Below are 12,671 nucleotides of genomic sequence, written 5' to 3'. Positions count from 1 at the left end.
TGCCCCACAAGAGGAAGCAGCAGCTCCACATCAATTTATCCAGACCTTTTAGCATCTTGTATACCTCAATTTGATCTCCCCTCATTCTTCTAAATTCTAGTGAATATAGGCCTAAACTGTTCAATCTCTCTTCATACGGCAAACCCCTCAGGTGGGATTCTCTGTCGGCTGACTGTAGAATCGGGAAATGCGATTGGGCAAAGAATCGATTCCAATGCCGAAATCGTGGCGGGTGCCCATTTCACGCCAAACCGCAATTCTCCATCACCTCGACAGAGGAGTCAATGCGTTCAAGAATGGACATACAGTAAACACCGTTGGCATATCATTAGCGGGTCTGACTTGGTATTCTCCAGGGCCTCCGCGATTCTCCGCCACCACTGGGGTGAATTCCCAACATCGAGGTTCACTTGTGCTTTTAAAAATCAGGAAACTACCGCCATAGCTGATGAGGGAGAGAGATGGGGTACGGAAAGCGTCCAACATCGCTCTAGTTTGCTGACAGTCGTACCACTGGCAGGGTCGGGGGGAGTAGCGAAGGATGGCCAAGAGGTGGGCTCTGGGGTCAGGGTGGACGGGCATGGAACACTATTGCCGCAGCCTGCAAGGCAGCCAAGCGGCTGCGCACGCCGCTGACTGCCCACTGAGAACCTAGGGCCACAGGTAGCATGGGTCTCCACCCAGGGCACCCTCCTACGTGAGAGTGAAGTGTGTATATGCAGCTGCAGCTTGTGGAATGGGTGGATGGATGGCAGATGAAATTTCATTGTGGAGAAATGTGAAGTGGTACATTTTGGTCGGAAGAACTTGGAAAGACAGCATAAAAATAACAATACAATTCTAAATGGGCTGCAGGTGCAGAGGATCCTGGGTATATTTGTGCATAAGGCAATGAAGGTGGCTTAACAGACTAAGAGAGTGATTATTAAATTATACAGTATCCCGGGCTGTAATCTATTAATAACATAGCAAATGCAAGTAATTTATTATGAACCTTCATAAAACATGGATTTGGTCTCAGTTGGAGTATTGAGCACAGTTCTGGGTGACACACTTTATGAAGGATGTAAAATCCTCAGAGGGAGTGCAGAAAAGATTCACCAGAATTGTCCCAAGGATGAGGAACTTAAGTGAAATAGGCAGACTGGAATAGCTGGAGTAATTCACCTGAGAGAAGACAATGTTGAGGAGATATTTGACAGAGATATTCAAAATCATTAGGAAAATTATTTGCACACAGCGAGTGGTTAGGATCGGGAATCAAAGAATCCCTACAGTGCAGAAGGAGCCAAGTCTGCACTGAAATGAAATGAAATTAAATTAAATTAAAATCGCTTATTGTCACAAGGCTTCAAATTAAGTTACTGTGAAAAGCCCCTAGTCACCACATTCCGGCGCCTATTCGGGGAGGCTGGTACGGGACCCTGTGAAAGAGCACCCTACCTACGTTGACCCCCTTCCTAGGCCACTACCAAACCCCACCTAACTTGCACATCTAACTTGGACACTAAGGGACAATTGAACATGGCCAATCCACTTCACATCTTTAGACTATGAGAGGAAATCGGAGCACCCAGAAGAAACTCACGCAGGCACGGGGAGAATGTGCAAACTCCACCCAGACAGTCACCCAAGACGGATCCCTGGCTTTGTGAGGCAGTGGTGGTAACCACCGTGCCACCGTGCCGCCCTGCCATGGAATGTACCACCTGGGAATCAGGGTCAATTGTGGCTTTCAAAGGGGAAGTAGGTAAGCAAACTGGAGAGAAACACCACCTATGGGGAAAAGGTGGGGGGTAGTGGGACTGGATGTGCTGTTTTTGTGGAGAGCCAGCGTTGACAGAGAAGATCAAATGCTGGAACCATTCCAGGGTTCGATGATTAACTTCAAAGTCCTACAAATTACATTTCTGGGACATTCCTTTAAATACAGGAGTTGAAATTGTCTCATGTTGGCTGTCATCATGCCCACTGATGCTAATTAGTCAGGAATCCCAGCAATAATATGAATGGAGTGACTGGTTTGAAAAGCTGTGCACAGAGTGGGAAGCAATGGTGTAGTGGTAATGTCACTGGACCAGTGTGAGCCAGGGGCCACAGGTTTAATTCCCCCCATGTTAATTAATCGATAAATTCAGGGGTGAGTGCGATAGAGTCCGGCGGCACGGCGGCGCAGTGGTTAGCACTGCTGCCTCACAGTGCTGAGAACCCAGGTTCGATCCCGGCTCCAGGTCACTGTCCGTGTGGAGTTTGCACATTCTCCCCGTGTCTGTGTGGGTCTCAGCCCCTCAACACAAAGATGTGCAGGCTAGGTGGACTGGCCACGCTATAGTGCTGCTTAATTGGGGAAAAATGATTTGGGCACTCTAAATTTAAACAAAAGTGAATAAGATCGAGTTGCAGTAATGGTGACTGTGAAACTCTCATTCAGTATGATTAAAAACCCAGGGACGTCCGGTGGCGGCCATGGAGTGAGTGGTCGCAAACAGGGCAGCTCTGGCTCGAAGGCGTTGATTTGAGCTCATTTTACCCAAAAAAGGAGGAATTTTGACAGGAAAGTGTAGTTGAAGGTGTGGAGGAGAGGTTCGCCCCTTGAGTGGCATGTCTGCTGGTTATCAGACTCGGCAGAAGAAGGTTAAAGACCTGGCCAAGGAACTGGAGGAGGCCTGTGGCGCAGTAGCAATTGTGAAGATGGTGGAGGGGGAAGGGTTTTCGCAAGTTGGAAAACCCCAGATGGAGCAGCCAGCAGTGAAAGGAGATGCGTGAGGATCGGTCGAAGGCCATCGAGGGAGCGGTAACACCTCTGAAAGGATCGATGGAGAGAGTCGAGCTTGTCTGGAAGCACAGGGGTCGCAGATCCGGGAGATGGAGAAGGTGATGTCCGATCACAGTGATTGGGTGGTGACATTGGAGGCGGAGGTGGGGCTCCTGGGGGACTTATTAGTTTCATAGAATTTCATAGAATTTACAGTGCAGAAGGAGGCCATTCGGCCCATCGAGTCTGCACCTGCTCTTGGAAAGAGCACCCTACCCAACCGCACACCTCCACCCTATCCCCATAACCCAGTAACCCTACTCAACACTAAGGGCAATTTTGGACACTAAGGGAAATTTAGCCTGACCAATCCACCTAGTCTGCACATCTTTGGACTGTGGGAGGAAATCAGAGCACCTGGAGGAAACCCACGCACTCACGGGGAGAACGTGCAGACTCCACACAGACAGTGACCCAAGCCGGGAATCAAGCCTGGGACCCTGGAGCTGTGAAGCAATTGTGCTAACCACCATGCTACCTTTGCAAGTCGCTGAGGACAAAGGTAGAGGAGCAGGAGAATAGATCCAGAAGGCAGAATCTGAGTATCATTGGCTTGCCTGGAGGTGTGAAAGGCACGAGTGCCATGAGATATGTCTCAACGATGCTGGCAGGGCTGATGGTGGAGGGGTGCTGGACAAGGCCCCAGAGGTGGATAGGGCGCACAGTGTCCCTAATTCAGAAGCCAAGAGCGGGGAGCCACTGCGCGCGGTGATTGTGAGGCTCCATAAGATTGTGGAGAAGGAGAAGATCCTGTGTTGGCCCTGGGAGAAACAGAACTGCGAATGGAAGGGGAGCAGTGTCCGACGGAGAAGAGGGCCTTCTTGGATGGGCCCGGTTTAGGGCAAAATAAAAGTGGACAGAATTGGAAGGGGAGGATGGCGGATATTAGAGGGGACTGGAGGCGCAAGCCTCTGGTAAGGTTCGTAACATGGAACGTACGGGGACTGAACGGGCCGGTGAAGAGGTTCTGTGTCTTCACTCACTTGAGGAGTTTGAAGGCGGGGATGGTCTTTCTGCAGGAGACGCATCTCCAGGTGAAGGATCAGGTCAGGTTGAGAAAGGGATACGTAGGCCAGGTATTTCACTCGGGGTTCGATTCAAGGTCATGGGGGCAGCCATCCTACTGAGCAAAAGGACAGGGTTTATAGTGGCCGAGGAAGTGCGGAATCCAGCGGGGAGATACGTGATAGTGAGCGGGGTGATGGAGGGGATGCCGGTGGTTCTGGTGAATGTTTATGCACCAAATTGGGATGACGTGGGGTTTGTGAAGGGGCAGCTGGGAATGATCCCAGACCTGGACATGCATCAGTTGATTATGGGGGGGGGATGATTTTAATTGCGTACTGGAGCCGAGGGTGGATAGATTGTTAATGATACTAAATCAGTGGGAAGGTTGATTCTTAATGATACTAAGTCAATGGGAAGGTTGAGGATGGCAAAGGGAATGGGAGGGTTTATGGGAAGGATGGGAATGGTTGATCCATGGAGATTTAGGAACCTGGGGGAGGAGGAGTACTCCTTCTTCTCGCACATGTACAAGGTATACTCCAGAATTGACTTTTTCGTGGTAAATCGAGACGTGTTGGTGGGGGTGGTGGGGCAGACTATGCGGGAAGCATGATCTCTGGCCATGCACCGCACTGGTCAGCGGTTAGACTTAGCTCAAGCCAGGAGCAGAGGCCAGGATGGAGGTTAGACCTGGGGCTTCTAGTGGACAAGGTGTTCTGTGATAAAGTGTGGTCAGTGATCAGGGATTATGTGGAGTTTGATCAGCACCCGGGGGGGGGGGGGGGGGGGGGGGGGGGGGGCATTGAAGGTGGTGGTTTGGGGGGGGGGGGGGGGATTACCTCATTCAAGGCTCATAGAGATAGAAGAAGGAGGGAGGAGGATGGACGGTTATTAGACGAGCTAGTCAAGATGGACAGGAAACATTCGAGGGCCCCCACCAAGGAGGGACTGGTGGAGAGAAAGAGGTTGCAGGGGCAGTTTGATTGGCTGACGATGGGGAAGGCAGTGGGGCAGCTACGGAGGGTGAGGGGGGTGCAGTACGAATATGGAAAGAAGGCAAGCCATATGCTGGCCCATCAGCTACGGAGGCAGGCAGCATCTAGTGAAATCCTGAGAGTACGGACAGGGAAGTGGGAGGTAGTGTCAGAGCAGGGGAAGATAAATGAGCCATTTAGGGAGTACTATGAGAAGTTATATCAGGCTGATTTGGGTGGTGAGAAAGGGCACAAGAGCGTCTTTTGGACAAGTTGGAATTCCCCCGGCTGGATGAGTAGAGGAGGCACGAACTGGAGGAGCCATTAGGGTTGAGAGTGGTGATGGATAGCATAAAAGGGATGAAGTGGGGGAAGGCCCCTGGGCTGGACGGTTACCCAGCGGAGTTCGATAAGGAGTTTGCAATGGAGCTGGCTCCATATCTATTGGGGATGTTTAGCGAGGCGGAGATGGGGGAGCTGCCGGAGCCACTGACCCAGGCGTCGATCACTCTAATGCTGAAGAAGGGGAAGGACCTGTTGGAATGTGGGCCATATAGGCCCATTTTACTATTAAACACTAATGTGAAAGTGAAGGGAGGATGGAAGGATGCGTTCCGGGGATGGTTGCAGAAGAACAAACGGGTTTGGTGAAGGGCAGGCAACTTTCCAGTAACATTAGGTGGTTATTAAATGTGATCATGACCCAGTTGAAGGGACGGGTACCGGAGGTAGTGGTCTATATGGATGCGGTGAAGGCCTTCGACCGGGTGGAGTGGTGGTAACTGTTCGAGGTTTGGGTTTGGGCCGAAGTTTGTGGCGTGGGTGCTTCTGCTCTATTTGGCCCTGGTGACGAATATACTGACCCCCTCTAAGGGCCATCGCCAAGGGTTCTGTCGCCAACACGAACAGCAGCAGTGACAGCGGATACCGCTGCCTCATTCCCCTGTGCAACCCGAATGAGTTTCCCGAGCTTCGGGTTGCACAGGAGAACGAGGCAGGGGTATCCGCTGTCACTGCTGCTGTTCGTGTTGGCGACAGAACCCTTGGCGATGGCCCTTAGAGGGGGTCAGTAGAGTGGCAGGGGATTGTGAGGTGGACTCAAGAACACTGGCTGTCGTTTGCAGATGACCTGCTGCTGTTCATATCAGACCCACTGGAGTATGGGGAGAACTATGGACACATTAGAGAGGTTCGGGGCTATAAGCTGAATGTCGGAAAAAGTGAGGTGTTTCTGGTGAATGGAGCGGGTCAGGGAGCCAATATGGGGATGTTGCCACTTAGGGTTTCCAGGGACAGCATAAGGTATTTGGGGGTTCAGGTGACGGGGAGTGGGCGATGATGTACAAATAGAACCTGACAAAGTTGGTGGGTTAGGGAGGAATTTAGGAGACTGGCGTGAGGGCCCAGGTGGTCAAAATGAACCTTTTGCCAAAATTCCTATTTGTATTCCGGACCCTACCGATCTTAATTCCAAAGGCCTTTTTCTGGAAACTGGACACTGCGATTTTGGAGTTGATATGGGAGGGGAAGGTACCTCGGGTGAAGAGGGCCCTGCTACGGAGGCAAAGGTAGAAAAGGGGGTTGGCTTGACCAAATCTGCTGCACTCTTATTGGGCAGCGAATGCAGAGAAGTTGAGGTGGTGGAGGGAAGGATAGGGGTTAGAATGGGTCAGGATGTAGGAGGGGTCCTCTAGGGGTCCAGTCTGAGGGTCATGGTGACGGTGGCACTACCGCTGGAACCGAGGAAGTACACGGTGCGCCCGGTGGTACAGTCCACGATTAGGGTGTGGAACCAGTTGAGGAGATACTTTAGGATGGAGGGGGTGTCGGTGCTGACACCGTTGTGTGGGAACCATGGGTTTAAGCAGGGAGTGACAGATGGTGTGTATAGGAGGTGGAGGGAGGTGGGGCTGGTGAGGGCAAGGGGTCTATACCTGGAGGAGAGGTTTCAAGTCTGGAAGAGCTGCAGGAGAGGAGAGCCAAAGGGAAGCGAATTCGGGTATATGCAAGTGAGGGGCTTGGCGTGGAAGGAATGGAGAGGTTTTCCCAAGCTGGCGGAATATACCCTGTTGGAGCGGTTGCTGCTCCTGGACATGGAAGGGGAGAGTAGGATTGGGAATATATACGGGTAGTTTGGGGAACAGGAGGGAGCACAGGTGGTGAGGATTAAGGAGAAATGGAGGAGGAACTGGGGGGGGAGAAGATAGGATTGGGAGTGTGGAGTGAGGTAATGCGCCGCAGGGTGAATCCAACCTCCTCGTGGGCAAGGATGAGTTTGATTCAGTTTAAGATAGTGCCTAGGGTGCTAATGAGTCGGGGGAGGATGAGTGGGTTCTCTCAGGGGGTGACAGATGAATGCGAGAAGTGTGGGCAAGGACCAACAAATCACCGCCTATGTTCTGGGGTTGTGAGAAGTTGGAGAGATACTGGGTGATGCACTATCAATTACCACAAAGACGAGAGTACTGAAATAATCAAGGATTTATTGAGCAAAGATGTTGTGCCTCCTGTAGCTGGAACCAGAAAGGCTGCAGCGCAGGAGAGCACACACTTTTATACGCTGACTACTGGGCGGAGCCAGCAGACAGGGATTTACCGTAGTACCTCTAATATACGGGCAGTGCCATAATACATGTAATATACTACTAGTGGTGACTACCACACTGGGAGGGGGTGTTTGGGATATTATTAAAGATTATGGGGGTAGAGGCCGGGCTGGACCCTATGGTGATGATTTTTGGGGTGTTGGAAATGCCGGGGCTGATAGAGGGGAGGAAGGCCGACGTTGTAGCCATCACCTCTCTAATTACCCGGCGAAGAATTCTGTTGGGATGGCAGTCGACAACGCCATCCGGGGTGGCAACCTGGCTGGGGACGTGTACAACTTTCTCTGGCTGGAGAACATTATGTTCAAATTGAGGGGATCAAGGGAGGGCTTTGAGATACCATGGGGACTGCTCATGACCATTTTTGAGGATTGTTCGTTTTGGGCAGTGGGGAGGGGGTGAAAAGGAGGAAAAAACTTGTACGAACTGTGAACTATGGAATGTGGAGAGTGTTCCATGATTTATTTATGGTTTTGTAATTTTGAATATGTTTGGAATAAAACACATTTAAAAAAAAAAGAGTATCATTAAAAACTCATCCAAAGATGTGCAGGTTAGGTGGATTGGCCATGTTAAATTGCCCTTGGAGTCCAAAAAGGGTAGGTGGGGTTACTGGGTTATGGGGTTAGGGTGGAGGTGTGGGCTCAAGAAGGGAGCTCTTTCCAAGGGCCAGTGCAGACTCGATGGGCCGATAGGCCTCCTTCTGCACTGTAAATTCTATGATTCTATGATCTGGTCCACTAATACTCCTTTAGGGTGACTCCAGACCCCACAACTCTGAACTGCCTGTGAAATGGCCGACAGACCCAATGAGTCTCAACTCAAAGGTGGGCCTCTGTGATGTGCTCTGTGCAATGGGATGGTATTCAACCACAATCTGTAACATCATGGCCATAACATATCCACTCAAACAAGGGCATTCAACCCTGGCTCAATGAAAAGTGCAGGAGCAGCACCAACATGGTGAAGCTACAACACAGAATTATTTACAAGCCAAGTAGCTGTACAAAACGGCTATAGAAAGGCAAAAAGTAATTGATCCAAACAGAACAGCTGGCATTGACTGCGGCACCAGAAACCGACAACCCAGTCCATTGATCCTGCAAAGTTTTCCTTGCCAACATCTGGGAACTCATGACAAAATTGAGAGAGTTGTTCCACAGACTGACACAGTCATACTCATGGAATACCTTACAGACAATATCTCAGACACAACCATCATCATCCCTGTGGCAGCACAGTGATATACTGTCAGCTGGAAGTTGCCCTGCGAGTCCTCAACATAGACTCTGGACACCAGAGGTGCAGCGACAACAATCTATCCCTCAATGCCAGCAAAACTAAAGAACTGGTCATTTACTTCAGAAAGCAAAGTACTATACACACCCCCGTCAGCATCAACGGGGCAGAGGTGGAGATGGTTAGCAGTTTCAAATACCTGGGGGTACACATCTCCAAAAATCTGTCCTGGTCCACGCACATCAGCGCTACCACCAAGAAAGCACATCAGCACCTATACTTCCTCAGGAAACTAAGGAAATTCGGCATGTCCACATTAACTCTTACCACCTTTTACAGATGCACTATAGAAAGCATCCTATCTGGCTGCATCACAGCCTGGTATGGCAACTACTCGGTCCAAGACCGCAAGAAACTTCAGAGAGTTGTGAACACAGCCCAGTCCATCACACGAACCTGCCTCCCATCTATTGACTCCATCTACACCTCCCACTACCTGGGGAAAGCGGGCAGCATAAACAGAGACCCCTCCCACCCGGCCTACTCACTCTTCCAACTTCTCCCAGAGGGCAGGAGATACAAAAGTCTGAGAACACGCACAAAAACAGCTTCTTCTCCACTGTTACCAGACTCCTAAATGACCCTTTTATGGACTGACTGATGCACTATCAATTACGACGAGACAAGAGTAGAATGTATGTACCTGTCAGGCAGGGAGGAAGTTGTCGAGCAAGGGAGCCGTGGTTTACTAAGGAAGTTGAAGCACTTGTCAAGAGGAAGAAGAAGGCTTATGTTAGGATGAGACATGAAGGCTCAGTTAGGGCACTTGAGAGTTACAAGTTAGCCAGGAAGGACCTAAAGGGAGAGTTAAGAAGAGCGAGGAGAGGACACGAAAAGTCGTTGGCGGATAGGATCAAGGAAAACCCTAAGGCTTTCTATAGGTATATCAGGAACAAAAGAATGACTCGAGTAAGATTAGGGCCAATCAAGGATAGTAGTGGAAAGTTGTGTGTGGAATCAGAGGAGATAGGGGAAGCATTAAATGGATATTTTTCGTCAGTGTTTACACTGGAGAAAGACAATGTTGTCGAGGAGAACACTCAGGTTCAGTCGACCAGGCTAGATGGAATTGAGGTTCAAAAGGAGGAGGTGTTAGCAATTTTAGAAAATGTCAAAATAGATAAGTCCCCTGGGCCAGATGGGATTTATCCTAGGATTCTCTGGGAAGCCAGGGAGGAGATTGCAGAGCCTTTGTCCTTGATATTTATGTCGTCTTTGTCGACAGGAATAGTGCCGGAAGACTGGAGGATAGCAAATGTTGTCCCCTTGTTCAAGAAGGGGAGTAGAGACAACCCTGGTAATTATAGACCTGTGAGCCTTACTTCGGTTGTGGGTAAAATGTTGGAAAAGGTTATAAGAGATAGGGTTTATAATCATCTTGAAAAGAACAAGTTGATTAGCGATACTCAACACGGTTTTGTGAAGGGTAGGTCATGTCTCACAAACCTTATTGAGTTTTTTGAGAAGGTGACCAAACAGGTGGATCAGGGTAAAGCTGTTGATGTGGTGTATATGGATTTCAGTAAGGCGTTTGATAAGGTTCCCCACGGTAGGCTATTGCAGAAAATAAGGAAGTATGGAATTGAAGGTGATTTAGCGGTTTGGATCAGTAATTGGCTAGCTTAAAGAAGACAGAGGGTGGTGGTTGATGGCAAATGTTCATCCTGGAGTTCAGTTACTAGTGGTGTACCGCAAGGATCTGTTTTGGGGCCACTGCTGTTTGTCATTTTTATAAATGACCTGGAAGAGGGTGTAGAAGGATGGGTTAGTAAATTTGCAGATGACACGAAGGTCGGTGGAGTTGTGGATAGTGCTGAAGGATGTTATAGGATACAGAGGGACATAGATAAGCTGCAGAGCTGGGCTGAGAGGTGGCAGATGGAGTTTAATGCGGAAAAGTGTGAGGTGGTTCACTTTGGAAGGAGTAACAGGAATGCAGAGTACTGGGCTAATGGCAAGATTCTTGGTAGTGTAGATGAACAGAGAGATCTCGGCATCCAGGTACATAAATCCTTGAAAGTTGCCACCCAGGTTAATAGGGCTGTTAAGAAGGCATATGGTGTGCTAGCCTTTATAAGCAGGGGGATTGAGTTTCGGAACCACAGGGTCATGCTGCAGCTGTACATAACTCTGGTGCGGCCACACCTGGAGTACTGCGTGCAGTTCTGGTCACCACATTATAGGAAGGATGTGGAAGCTTTGGAAAGGGTTCAGAGGAGATTTACTAGGATGTTGCCTGGTATGGAGGGAAGGTCTTACGAGGAAAGGCTCAGGGAATTGAGGTTGTTTTCGTTAGAGAGGAGAAGGCTGAGAGGTGACATAATAGAGACATATAAGATAGTCAGAGGGTTAGATAGGGTGGACAGTGAGAGTCTTTTTCCTCGGATGGTGATGACCAACATGAGGGGACATAGCTTTAAATTGAGGGGTGAGAGATATAGGACAGATGTCAGAGGCAGTTTCTTTACTCAGAGAGTAGTAGGGGTGTGGAACGCCCTGCCTGCAACAGTAGTAGACTCGCCAACTTTAAGGGCATTTAAGTGGTCACTGGATAGACATATGGATGAAAATGGAATAGTGTAGGTCAGATAGGCTTCAGATGGTTTCACAGGTCGGCGCAACATCGAGGGCCGAAGGGCCCGTACTGCGCTGTAGTGTTCTATGTTCTATGTTCTATGTTCTAATGTAATCGAGCCTTTATTACACACAAATGTGTGGCCTCCTACAGCTGCTGATGAAATGGCTGCTGTTCGGAGAGCACACATATTTATACTCCGCTTACTGGGCGGAGCCAGCAGGCAGGGATCTACCCCCGTACCTGTAGTACAGGGGCCTTACCGTAATACCCATATATACAATATAATACAACAGTGGTGACTACCACAATGACCTGATTAACACTACACCCCTCTATGCTTCACCCGTTGCCGGTGTTATCTAGTTACATTGTGTACCTTGTGTTGCCCTATTATGTATTTTATTTTATTTCCTTTTCTTTTCATGTACTTAGTTGAGCTGCTTGCAGAACAATACTTTTCACTGTACCTCGGTACACGTGACAATAAACAAATCCAATCCAATGAGGTCTCATGGCTTCAGGTCAAACATGGGCAAGGAAGCTTCCTGCTGATTACCATCCACCTCCTCCCATCAACTGGTGAATCATTACTCCATGTTGAAGAAGCACTGAGGGTGGCAAAGGCACAAAATGGACCCAGGGTGGGGGGTACCAATATGCATTACTAAGATGGGTCTGCAGCACCACTACTGACTACTGACTAAGCTGGTCAAGTCCTGAAGGACATAGCTGCTCGACTGGGTCTGCGGCAGATGGTGAGGAGCCAACAAGAGTGAAAAACATACTTGACCTTATGCTCACCAAACTGACTGTCGCAGCTGCATCTGACATAACAGTATCAGTAGGAGTGACTACCACAAGTGCACGTGAAGACAAAGTCCTGTCTTCATACTGAGCATACCATCTGTGTTGTAATAGATTTAGAACAGAGCGCATGATCCAGCTCAACTGCCTCTTGAAGTCCCGAACATCATAGATGCCAGTCTTCAACCAATTCGATTTACCCTTGTGATTTCAAGAGATTGTTGAAGAAACTAGATACTGCAAAGGTTATGGGCCCTGACAATATTTCTGCAATGGTACTAAAGGCTTGTGCTCCAGAACATGTTGCGCCTCTAGGCAAGCTGTTCCAGTACAGCTACAACATCCTCATTACCCCGGCAATGTGGAAAATTGCCTTTGGAATGTCCTCTCTGCCCCATATTGATACTTAGCAGGTTAACAGTGGCTGCATTCTTTATTCACACACTATTAAGTAATTATGAAGCCTTTGATACATCTAGTTACAGGAGATTGTTTTAATCATGTATATTTTTGTATAGATAACACTCTTACAATGAACAGAACTGTGAAATAAGATAGTGTGTGCTTGGTGAAAAGGTTTTGTAACT

This window comes from Scyliorhinus canicula, chromosome 7, assembly GCF_902713615.1.
Source record: "Scyliorhinus canicula chromosome 7, sScyCan1.1, whole genome shotgun sequence".
Taxonomy (NCBI): Eukaryota; Metazoa; Chordata; class Chondrichthyes; order Carcharhiniformes; family Scyliorhinidae; genus Scyliorhinus; species Scyliorhinus canicula.
Note: the sequence above shows the minus strand (reverse complement) of the source record.